This window comes from Humulus lupulus, chromosome 3, assembly GCF_963169125.1.
Source record: "Humulus lupulus chromosome 3, drHumLupu1.1, whole genome shotgun sequence".
In the NCBI taxonomy this organism is placed as follows: domain Eukaryota; kingdom Viridiplantae; phylum Streptophyta; class Magnoliopsida; order Rosales; family Cannabaceae; genus Humulus; species Humulus lupulus.
Window position 1 is genome coordinate 45,903,207 of NC_084795.1, and position 12,998 is coordinate 45,916,204.

Sequence of the window (12,998 nt, forward strand, 5' to 3'; positions counted from 1 at the left end):
GGCCCATGGTTACGTCCGACCCCAACACCAGAAATGGTGTTGAGGTCCAATGCACTGGCCAGGATGACAGACGCAGAAAAAAGTGTCAAGTCCCTGGTCACTGATGATAATCTGAGGCTAGCTGGCCTCCTGGCTCCTCGCCATGAAATAAGAGGACCCATGGTAGCTGATGCCACTGCCGAGGGGGTTCCCGAGCAGCAACCCCCTGCGTCCCCTCCACGAAGGAGGCCGACGGGAGTTACAATCAGGGAACCCACAGGCAATCCTTCTGCAAAAAGGCCTTCTGCTCCCCAAGGCAAGGGGAAACAAAAGGCAAAAGAGCCGGTTGTGGACTTGGGGGAATCCTCCGATGAAAATGGTACAGTAATTTTGCTTTTAAATAGCTTGCCAACTCCCTGTCACTTGTTTGACGGGGAGGGCAACTTTACATATACTCCAAATCTAGGGCCAAACTTCTTCATGCCAGATAATGAGTGTATGACTAATAGAGTAAATAGTGTAGCGACCAGTAGTTGTAGCTCGGGTATTAACTTTGTGACCTCTTTTCTGTTTTATCGAGAGTTTTTATCTGCCTTTATCTTATCATTTGCCTGTGTTTACTTGTATGCAGATATGGCTACTCCCAACGTTTTTGACTTATACCAGGCTGAGGAGGAAGTAGAAGTTCCTCTGGTTCGGCGGAAGTCGTCTAGGAGACACAACATTGAAACAAGCCAGGGACCTGCCAAGAAGGGTCGAACAGAAGATCCTTCCAAGGACGTGCCAACGGGGCAAACTTTTGCTCAGCCTTCGGCTCCTGCTGAAATGGAAACTCCGCCGGCGACGACGACTCCTCAACCTGCGGCTGCCAAGGAACAAACTCAGTGAAACGAAGCCCTCGGGGCTAAACTCTCGAACCGCGCTCTGCGAGTGGCCAAGGACCGCCTTGCACACATCGTGAAGTACGACCGTTGCAAGGACGTGATGGCTGAGGCAGAGACCATGGGGGTCGACCAGATTCTGAACAGGGCCCTAAATGAAATAGCCAGCGTAAGTGCTTCTTATCTCTTTGGCCTTAGTCTTTTATTTTTTGCAATAGGTTCTAACTTTATCTTCTGTCCTCAGGCTTTGCTATCTGCAACTGCTGCTCGTACCCGCGTCCAAGCCACCATCGAACAGGCTCGGACAAAGGCCATCAAGAGGTACCAGGTGAAAGTAGCCGAGGAACTTTCGGCTGCAGAGGCCAGGCATGTGAAGGAGTTGGAGGCGGTCGTTCAGCAGAGGGATGCTGCGGTGACGAAGCTATCGGAGGCTGAAGCTTCGAAGGCAGCCATAAGGAAGTAGAGGGAGGAGTATCAGGAGTCCAGCCGAGTCCAATATCGAGAATGCAAGAGATTGGGTGAGGAGCTCAAGTCCAAGGACGAGGCCATCGCTACTCTTGAGAGCCAAGTAGAGCAGCTGAAGCTTTCCAATGCCAAAGATCTGGAAAGGTATAAGAACGCGACGCTTCAGTGTTTTTACAACTTCTAGAAAAACAATCAGGGCGCCAACTTCAGTTATCTTTCAGAAGATGTTAGAAATGCTAAGCTGGCCCGTTGCACTGCTTAATTGGCTGAAGAGGAGGCAAGAGCAAGGATCCCTGCTTCCCCAAGCATCGCTGGCGCGGAGGAAGAAGGAGTCGTTGAGGATGCGACCAATCAGAATGCTGATAAAGACCCTCCTGCTCCTAATGCCTCTTTAGCTTTTATCTTTATTTTTTCTTTCTTTTGATTACACGACCCACGGGTCGTGATGTAAAGACAGTATCTTTTTTTTTTTAATTTGTTGCATGGGCAACAAACTTTTCCTTTTATTTGAACAGTTACATCCAAGCAGTGATGCTTGCGGTGTAAAAGATTGCTTTATAATGTTATAATATTTTCATCTACTATAACATCTGTCCGTATGACCGAACTTAGCATAGCACTTTGGCTTGATTTAATAAAATATGAATTTTGAAAAATACTCTAAGCACCTTAGCATGCTTTCACTCATTTTGTTCATGTGTTTACATACCTCATGGTATGCTTTGCTATCGATGTGCCTTATATGCCCCCCAAGTGATCGAGGAGCTTTAGGTCCTTCGTCACTTGCCTTGACCATGACTTGTTCGAACATTTATGCTCGGGTGGATCAGTAATACTTGTAATACAGCAAAACAACACACGTAATGAACAAATACTTGTAAATAAAAATTTACAAAGGTTGGCAAGAATGACTGGCTGCGCACAGTCCCTTATAATCTCGTATTAAAAATGGACTAAACATGTCTTTACGAGTGATTCTAAAATAGAATCTTACATATACGAGCGATTAGCCATACAACGTGGCTAACCCTCTTTGCGAAACTTGTAAAAAGTAAAATTTAATACAAGCCAGTCCTTTAAAAAGGACTGTTCACTAATAATACTTGCGCAGGTGTTCTCCATTCCAATAACGTGGAACAAGATCTCCATTTAGGGGTGCAAGTTTGTAGGTGCCCGGATGAAGGACTTCTTCAATCTGGTAATGTTCTTCCCAATTAGGTCTGAGTACTCTAGCAGTGGGGTCGCGGGTATTTAAGAAAACTCGTCGTAGCACCAAGTCACCGACGTTGAATTTTCTTTCTTTAAGTTTGGAGTTAAAGTACCAGGCGAATTTTTGCTGGTATGCAGCAACTCGAAGTTGGGCCTTCTCCCGTATCTCGTCAATTGAGTCTAGGGACTCCATAATTAGTTGGATGTTCTGGTCCTGGTCGTATGTTACGCGTCGATGTGAGGGGGGATCTAACTCGACAGGTAACATAGCCTCATATCCGTAAGCTAGGGAAAATGGGGTATGACCTGTCGCTGTTCGGTGAGACGTTCTATACGACCAGAGGACTTCAGGAAGCTGCTCCGGCCATGCTCCTTTAGCATCTTCAAGCCTCTTTTTCAGGGTGTCTTTAAGGGTTTTATTCACAGCCTCGACCTGCCCATTTCCTTGGGGATGCGCAACTGATGAAAAGCTTTTAATAACTCCTTGCCTTTCACAGAAATTGGTGAATAAGTCGCTGTCAAATTGGGTTCCGTTGTCTGAAACTATCTTTTGGGGCAAACCATAGCGGCAAACAATGTTCTTGATGACAAAGTCAAGAACTTTCTTGGTCGTTATGGTGGCGAGTGGTTCAGCTTCGGCCCATTTAGTGAAGTAATCGGCTGCCACGACTGCGTACTTTACTCCGCCTTTTCTCGTTGGCAGGGACCCAATCAAATCTATCCCCCACACCGTAAAAGGCCACGGACTTTGCATCTGTTTCAATTCATTTGGAGCTGCTCGTGGAATCTTGGAGAACCTTTGATATTTATCGCATCTCCGTACAAACTCCATCGAATCCTCGTTCATGGTTGGCCAGAAGTAGCCTTGCCTTAGAATTTTCTTTGCCAAACTCTGCCCCCCAGCGTGATCCCCGCAGAAGCCTTCATGCACCTCCTTCATGAGTTCCTTAGCTTTTTCTGGTGTAACGCACCTGAGTAGTGGCATTGAATACCCTCTTCGGTACATAACACCATCGACCAGTATGTACCTAGCGGCCTGCCTTTGTAGAGTTCTGGCTTTGTTTTTATCTGTTGGTAGCACACCGTTCGTCAGATACTCCAAGTAAGGTGCCATCCATGTATCCTCCATTCGAATCTCCATATTGGTCTCAACTGCTTGTATGCTTGGCTCACTCAGTCTTTCTACTGGCACAATGTTCAAAGTGTCAGCATCCTTTGCGCTCGCGAGTTTGGCTAAGGCGTCGGCGTTTAAATTCTGATCCTGCGGAATTTGCTGGAGGGTGTACTCCGTGAATTGGGCTAGCAGGTCTTTTTTTTTATTCAAGTAGGCCACCATTTTTAAGCCTCGCGCTTGATATTCTCCTAGAACTTGATTCACCACCAGCTGTGAGTCACTGTAAATATCAAGCGCCTTTATGCTCATGTCTTTCGCCATTCGCAACCCGGCGAGGAGTGCTTCGTATTCGGCTTCATTGTTTGACACGGTAAAGTCGAATCTGATGGCGCAGTGAAATCGATGCCCTTCCGGCGTTATCAATATCACTCCTGCTCCAGCGTGGGATTTGTTGGATGACCCATCCGTGAATAACTTCCACGAAGGAGCTTTCTCTCGAGGTTCACGCGCATTCGGCGATTCGCACTGCTCGCTCTCTGGGAGTTCTGTGAACTCCGCAATAAGATCGGCCAGGACTTGTCCTTTTACTGCTGCTTGCGGTGAATACGTTCTATCGAACTGCCCTAGTTCGACTGCCCATTTTAATAATCGTCCAGCCGCCTCTGGTTTTTGGACTTACCGAAGGGGCTGGTCAGTTAAAACCGTGATAGGATAGGATTGAAAGTAAGGGCGCAACTTCCTAGAGGCCAGGATTAAGCAGTATGCTAACCTCTCGGTTGGTGGATATCTCAGTTCTGCTCCGATTAGCCTCTTGCTAACGTAGTAGACCGCTTTTTGTACGCCTTCTTCTTCTCGCACTAGTACCGCGCTAGCAGCAACTTTGGTAATCGCCAGGTAAATAAACAAAGTTTCTCCTTCGATTGGCTTTGATAAGATGGGAGGCTGTGCCATATGAGCTTTCAAGGCTTGAAAAGCTTGCTCGCAGTCTCCTGTCCATTCAAACTTCTTATTGCCCCTAAGTAGATTGAAGAACGGGACACACTTGTTTGTTGACTTCGAAATAAATCTGCTTAGGGCTGCGATTCTCCCGGTTAAACTTTGTACATCTTTGATCCTTTCTGGCGATTTCATGTCGATCAGGGCTTTTATCTTGTCGGGGTTGGCCTCGATTCCTCTTGAATTCACAATGAACCCCAAAAACTTCCCTGATCCAACTCCGAAGGAACATTTGAGGGGATTTAACTTCATCTGGTATTTGTTCAATACATCGAAGCACTCTTTTAAATCCTTCACATGTCCTTCTGCCTTTTTAGACTTTACCAGCATGTCGTCCATGTATACCTCCATGTTTACTCCGATCAGCTCCTTAAACATGTGGTTGACTAGCCGTTGGTAAGTCGCACCTGCGTTTTTCAGTCCGAAGGGAATTACTCTGTAACAGTATAAGCTCGTATCGGTCCGAAAGCTGGCGTGATCCTCGTCAGGGGGATGCATGCTAATCTGGTTGTAGCCTGAATATGCATCCATGAACGAGAGGATCTCGTGTCTTGCAGTAGCATCAACCAGCTGGTCGATTCTTGGGAGTGGGAAGCAATCCTTTGGGCAGGCTTTGTTGAGGTCTGTAAAATCCACACAGGTTCTCCATTTGCCGTTAGGCTTGGGAACCAGCACTGGATTGGAGAGCCACGATGGATAAAATGCCACCCTGATGAACCCATTCTCCTTTAATCTTTCAACTTCTTCCTTTAAAGCTCTCGATCTATCCTTATCGAGCAACCTTCTCTTTTGTTGCACGGGTGGAAAAGTCTTGTCTATATTCAGGACATGGCTGATAACTGCAGGGTCTATCCCAGCCATGTCTTTGTGCGAACAGGCAAAAACCCCCTGATTCTTCCGCAAAAATTCCACCAGTACGTGCTTCGTGGTTGGCTCTAAGTTCTTCCCGACCTTCACAATTCTGGTCGGGTCTTTTTCGTCGAGTTGGACCTCTTCCAGGTCTTCGACGGGTCCCACGTTCTCTTCAAAATCCCCAAAGTGAGGATCTAAGTCTCTATCCTCACTTTGGGCAACACCCTATTTGGTGACTACATCACCGGATTGGGCTTGTGTATCAACCGCCATCTGTAACCTATCTGAGGTAGTGCTCTTTGGCGCTCCCTTTTTCGCCTTCGTTACTGAGGCGTTATAGCACTCCCTGGCTTCCCTCTGGTTTCCCAACACGCGTCCTACTCCTGCGTCAGTTGGGAACTTCATGGCTAAGTGCCACATAGAGGTGACGGCCCGTAGATCAACTAGTATAGGCCTTCCAATGACGGCATTGTACGCCGAAGGACAATCGACTACTACAAAAAGTTGCGAGTAATGTCTTGGTAGCAGGCGCTGTACCTGTCGTCACTGGTAGTCTGATCAATCCGGCGGGGGCTAGTCCCTCTCCAGAGAAGCCGTATATCATTTGGTTGCAGGGCTCCAGGTCCTTAACGGATAACTTCATGCGTTATAGCGAAGACTTATACAGGATATTCACCGAACTTCCTGTATCGACTAGTACTCTTTTTACCATCATGTTAGCCATCTGGATATCCACGACCAGCGGATCAGAATGTGGGAACCGGACGTGTTGGGCATCGCCATCAGAGAAGGTTATTTCGCCCTTTTCTGATCGAGCCTTTTTTGGCTCGCGGTCCTCCACAGTCATCATCTCGATGTCCTGGTCGTGGTGCAGGGTCCGAGCGTATCGTTCCCTGGCCTTTCCGCTATTTCCCGCGAGGTGCGGGCCTCCACAAATGGTTAAGAGTGTGCCAGTCACGGGGGCAGGCTGTAAGGGTGGCGAGCGTTGGCGTGTGGGCGCCTGCTCGTTGCTACTCAGAGTTTCTCGTTGGGAATTTCCCGAGGCCCGTACATATCTTCTCAAGTGTCCTTGTCTAATAAGGAACTCGATTTCATCTTTCAGCTGGTTGCATTCGTTGGTGTCATGTCCGTAGTCGTTATGATAACGACAGAACTTGGTAGTGTCTCTCTTTGAAATATCCTTTCGAATGGGGCCAGGATTTTTATAAGGCACACTAGAACTTGTGGCCTGATAAAAATCTCCCCGAGACTCAACGAGGGCAATGTAGTTAGTGAACCGTGGTTCATAATGGTTACCCTTAGCTCGTTTATTGTCGGAGGTGGAAGGCTCATTGTGCGGCCGTTTTCCACCATTCTTGCCATTGCCGTTGCCGTTCCCGTTGCCTTTGCCGTTGCCGTTAGGTTTAGACCCATTGGCGGCTTTAGCGGGGTCGGCAGCCTTCTTATCCTTGCCAGAAGGCTTTGCATCGTCGGCAATGGCATCTTCGAGCTTGATGTAACGATCAGCCCGGTCTAAGAATTCCTGGGTAGTTCTAACTCCATCCTTGTAGAGGCTCTTCCAGAGGGGGGAGCGATGCCTAACTCCTGCGGTTATGGCCATCATTTTGCCTTCGTCCCCCACCATTTTTGCTCCAGCTGCTGCTCGCATAAAACACTGGATGTAATCCTTCAGCGACTCTCCATCTTGTTGGCGAATCTCAACCAGCTGGTTTGCTTCGGTCGGATGTACACGACCTGCATAGAACTGTCCATAGAACTCCCTTACGAACATTTCCCAGGAAACTATGCTTGCAGGAGGGAACTTAAAAAACCACTCCTACGCGGCCTCAGAAAGTGTTGCAGGGAAGATCCTGCACCGAGTGTCTTCGGGCACTTTCTGAATGTCCATTTGTATCTCAAACTTATTGACATGAGATACTGGGTCTCCGTACCCGTCAAAGTTTGGAAGTGTAGGCATTTTGAACTTGCTTGGAGTTTCTGCATTAGCTATCCTCTGTACGAAAGGAGTGTCTTTCCTCCTATCGCGGCCGATATAAGATGTCCTTCCCCCGACCAGCTGTTGCACTGCCTGGTTGAGGGCATCTATCTGGGCCTGTACAGCGACAGGAATCACTGTGGCTTATGTTGCTGGGGGGACGTTCTCGCCATGCCACTCGCGGCGATCGTTGAGTACGTCTCTCAAATCCTCGTCTCTTTTATGCTGCTCGCTACTTCCGAGCCGGTTGAAGACATTATTTTGCCTGGGCTGCCCCCCAGCATCCCGTCTATTGGGTTGGTCATCTTGAGGTACCTGGCTACCGCCTCTACCTCTTTCTTCATTCCTCCGACCAGCATTTCCCTTGCCTGAGTCGGCCTCATTATACCCATGGCCATCTCTGAACCTCGATTGGCTATGGTGGGATCGACTGTTCCCTCGATTCCCATCCCTGGCTGAAATCTCCTGAGCATTAGAGGGTGGCCTGCGCTGGTCGTTGTGTCCCCGTACATTATCATGCCGTGGGGGACCTCGGACCGCAGAGCCTGACTCTGAGTTCCTCCTGTTACCAGGAGGGTGCTGACCTCTGTTCGGTAGGTTTGGCCCATCACCCCTATGGCGTCTAGGACTGCGAGGCTGATGCTCGGTCCTATTCTGCCTTGGTTGCGGGGGATTTTCGCGACCAGCTTGGGATTGAGGCTGTGCCTCAGGGTCCAGCGGGACATCGTCATGGGGCACCTGAGGCTGCTCGGGCCTTTGCGGGCTCGAGGGTTGGATAGGCGGGCTAGGATTGGGACCTCTTTGGGGGGACCCATTTGCTGGTTGATCAGGCTGCGAGGCAGGTGCAGCCTGATTCCTAGCCAATTGCAAGGCTACCTCGAGGACTGCCATGGCTTCGCTCTGGCGGCGGTCCATCTCCGCCTGCCTCTCATTTAGCTCTGCGCGCTTCTGTTCAATCTCTTGCTGCTGCCTTGCCATGACTTCGGTAGTCTCGCAGCCTGATTCCTAGCCAATTGCAAGGCTGCCTCGAGGACTGCCATGGCTTCGCTCTGGCGGCGGTCCATCTCCGCCTGCCTCTCATTTAGCTCTGCACGCTTCCGTTCAATCTCTTGCTGCTGCCTTGCCATGACTTCGGTAGCAGTTTCTTGACTGGCCCTTAGATTGGCCAGTTCTTCATGCAACGCCCCCAGAGTACTTTTTAGTGTCGCATCATCCATTTCTTCCTCCTCAAAGTCTAGATGTGGCTCATCCTCAGCCACGCTTGCAGGAGGAGGAGGTGGCGGGTTTGACGGTGCAGCGGCGGCTGCCTGTCCAGTTTTCCTTACAGTTTTCGCCATTGATTTTCTCAACAGTGACTAATCAAGCTCTCAAAGAAAGCACCAGAATGTTGACCCATATTTTGGTCAACTGACACGGAGTCAGAATATGCTTGATGTGAATGAATGCGTTGAAAAGAATCGAATGACAAAAATAATAAGAACACAATGATTTTATAGTGGTTCGGCCCCAGGATCTGGTAATGACCTACGTCCACTTAGATTGTTATTGATGTGAGAGTCAAAGGAGTGATCAAAGAACTAGGGTTCAATGAGTTTCACTAACCTCTGAAGAACAATACAATGTTTCTAGTAGAATTACTCTAGTCTCAAACAATTAGAAAGCCAAAAGTCCCCTCCTTGAGCTATCTTTCTCTATTTATAGGCTCAAGGGGGATTACATGAGATTGTTACAGATATTCTCTCCTGAATAATCGGATATTCAGGAGATTGAATGAGTTAAATTCGGGATTTACAAAGATCTTTATTGGAACATCATGCTGTATGCGGAACCATCGACCAGACTGGTCGCAGGAAAAACTGGGCCGCCTACTGCCTATAATGTGCCTTCTGGTCGATACACTAGCAGGATCCCTCCAGATGTTAGCCACGTGTCCAGGGATCACTTGCCACGTCATCAATGCCAGTTTTTTGGATAACAAATGTTATAATATAACTATCAATTCCAAAATTTTGTTAATAATTTGCTGGATTTATTAACAACTGCCAATTACCATTATTTTCAAAATAACATAGGTGGCTGAATCTTATGTGCTCAAGTGTTTCATATTTATTAATAAAATAACCATATTATCTACTTTCCAATAATATCCAATTCCCTATTAAATGGCCAAAAAATATGTAATTATTTAGTGTTATTGGTCGAAATTTATTAAAAAAAATTGAACATGCACTTGTCTTTGAAACCCTACTTATTTATATATCACACACCTTAATTTGAACCTCTACATATCTTATTATTTTAGTAAAAAAATTAACACAGTTTATATCATCTCTTTCTACTCTTAGCCATGTCTGATGTAGATCAAGAATACTTGTCTCTAGTAGAAGGAATGATTGAGAATATTGAACCCTTGATGAAGATTGCCGAAACTTTGCCTACCTTACCAATCACCAAGGTTGGAGACGGTACACATTTTGAAGATGGTGGTCGAATTCCTTATCCATTTTCCAGTATATCAAAGACAATGAGAAGGGAACTAACCAAGTTATATGTTGAAAACTTGAAGGAGGAAATAAATAAATGGAAAATTGAACTAACAAAGATCAAGAGAAGTTGCAAACAGATTGAGAAGGTGCCACATGAAGACCACAAAGAGGTAACTGTGAAATTTCTTCGTCGTATCAGTGAAAACCCAACAAAGAAGATGATGATCGGAGAAGATCACGCCAATAAGAAGAGGAAGGTTGAAGATTAGTAGTTTTTTTTTTTTTTTTTACTGTTTCCACAAGTGTTTTTATGTTTAATTTTGTTGATTTTATTTTTATTATTGTACCCTTTCAAATATCTATATTGTCTTGAAAAAGACTATTATTATCTAAAAGGAGAGTTCTTGAATTTTAAGATGTGTAATTATATTTTATTTTTAATCTTCAAAAATTTCAATATTAATTGTAAACCATAATTGGCATAGCCGAAATTAGGGTTTGGATAGTTAGTTATTGTCTTTGAATATGAAGAGGTGCATTTAATAGTGTTGTTGACCCAGAATTTGGTCAACTGACACGGAGTCGGAATATGCTTGATGTGAATGAATATGTTGACAAGAATCAAATGACGAAAAGTAATAAGAACACGATATTTTATAGTGGTTCGGCCCCAGGATTTGGTAATGACCTACGTCCACGTAGACTGTTATTGATATAAGAATCAAAGGAGTGATCAAAGAACAAGGGTTCAATGAGCTTCACAAACCTCTGAAGAACAATACAATATTCCAAGGAGAACTACTCTAATCTCAAATAATTCCGAAGCCAAAAAAAGGTCCCTTACCTGAGCTCTCTTTTTCTATTTATAGGATCAAGGGGGATTACATAAGATCATTATAGATATTCTCTCTTGAATAATCGAATACTCAGGAGATTGTGTGAGTTAAATTCGAGATTTACAAAGATCTTCACAGTAATGTTACTTTGCATGCAGAACCATCGACCAGACTGGTCGTAGGTAAGACTGGGCTGCTTACTGCTTCTAATACGTCCTCTGGTCGATACCCTAGCAGAGCTCTTCCCGGTGTTAGCCACATGTCCAGGGATCACTTGCCACGTCATCAATGACAATTTTTTGGATAACATTTGCCCCCCAAGTTTATTTATTATGAGCAATAAATAAACTTTTGAGCGAACGACTCTTCGGTAACCCCGCCTTACATGTCAGAACTCTTCGTGTGTTCTTGGAAAAAGCAACCTACTCCTGTCTAATCATGACTTTTCGGTTCCCCAGTAATAATTCGACGGCCATTCCGCTTCCCCATATTTCGGAAAAAGGGAAACTGATGATTACACCTTTTTAATGCCACAGAAAACTTATATAATACCTTCGAAATCTCATTTTCTTTTTACGCACGCCACTACTCTTTCCAGAAACCCTAAAACCAGAGCTCTCATCTTCTCCCAGAAACCGTTCTTCTGCACTTTCCAAGTTCATCTTGAAAGCACCTCGACTTCCGAAGACTCTCTACCCTTCTCAACGATCTTTTTTCTGGTAAGTCTTCGAATTTTTATGTTTTGTATTTTCGCAATGCATGCTTCTGTATGTCGACTGTTTGAGTTCATCTGTTTCTGGTTTGAGATGCTTGTGGGTAAAAAGATTTACGAGTTAGTTTGATAGTTAGGATCGTACTTTTAGGACGTAAAATCAAAGTAAAAATTCGATCTTTAGGCTAGTTGGAAACTAGGTTTTTCCCGCCCCAAGGGGAGTTGACAAAGCTTTTTTGAAAAACTGTTTACTTTCACCCTTTGATCCGTTTTCAAACTGTTCGTGTGGAAAAATTTAGCTTTTTGTTAGAATGTTGTTGTATAAAAGTTTGGCTTTTATACTAGACTAGCGTTATTCTAAAAATCCTTTAAAAACTCTCCATCCTCACCTCCCCATTCTTCTGTTTGCAGACATTGATGCCAGATTTGTGGGGAGGTGAACGACCCATCGACGACGATCTTCTCGCCCAGCTGCTCGAAGGCGAAGAACAACCTGCCGACCGAATCCACGAGATTCCTTTTTCTCGATCCTCATCCAGACCTCGTCCTTCTCCTCCTCAAATGGCTCGTTCCAAATCCATAGGCAAGAAAAGACTTGAATCCGACGATAGTCCAAACCTTCCTGCTCAGCCTGATTCGCAGGCTAGGGTTCCCTCGACCAGCAGTCGAAACAATCTTGTTCCTGACCCTAATATCCAAATTAGAGCCCACCATCGCCATCAGAATCTGCCTGATGTCGAGTGGTATATTTCCCCGACCAGTGTAGTGACCCTTCGGATGGTTGCTAACTATTTCAGGAAGTATCCCCTCACAGGGGTTTCCATCAAAATTCCTGCCGCAGACCAAAGGGCTAACCTCCCCGGAGGTATATACAGCGCCTGGTCTTGGTATCACATAGAGGCCGGGGATTTCCTCCCTCTACATCCTTTTTATCAGGGGGTGGCTAATTATTTCGATGTCACCCCCTTCCAAATTACTCCAAACGGATATAGAATGCTGGCCGCACTCTATATCTTGTACAAACTTAAAAAATGGCCAGAACCTACTCCCCATGAGGTCAATTATCTTTTCGACCTTAAATCCAACCCGCAACAATATGGGACGGGTTTCTTCCACTTCTGTCACCAGGAGACAAACCGGACGTTCCTGAGTGACACTACGCACATATCTAATGTGGGGCAGTACAGTAAGGAGTACTTCCTTACTCCGGACATAACCAGCAACAACCTGGCCTTCGCTCGAGGAGGTAAGTATCGTCTTTGACTGGTCGATACTTTTAATCAAGGAATTTCCTTTCATTTTTCTCAAACTGCACTTTGTCTTTCAGGCCCATGGTTACGTCCGACCCCAATACCAGACATGGTGTTGAGGTCCAATAGACTGGCCAGGATGACAGACGCAGAAAAAAGCGTCAAGTCCCTGGTTACTGATGAAAACCTGAGGCTGTCTGGCCTCCTGGCTCCTCGCCATGAAACAAGAGGATCCGTGGTAGC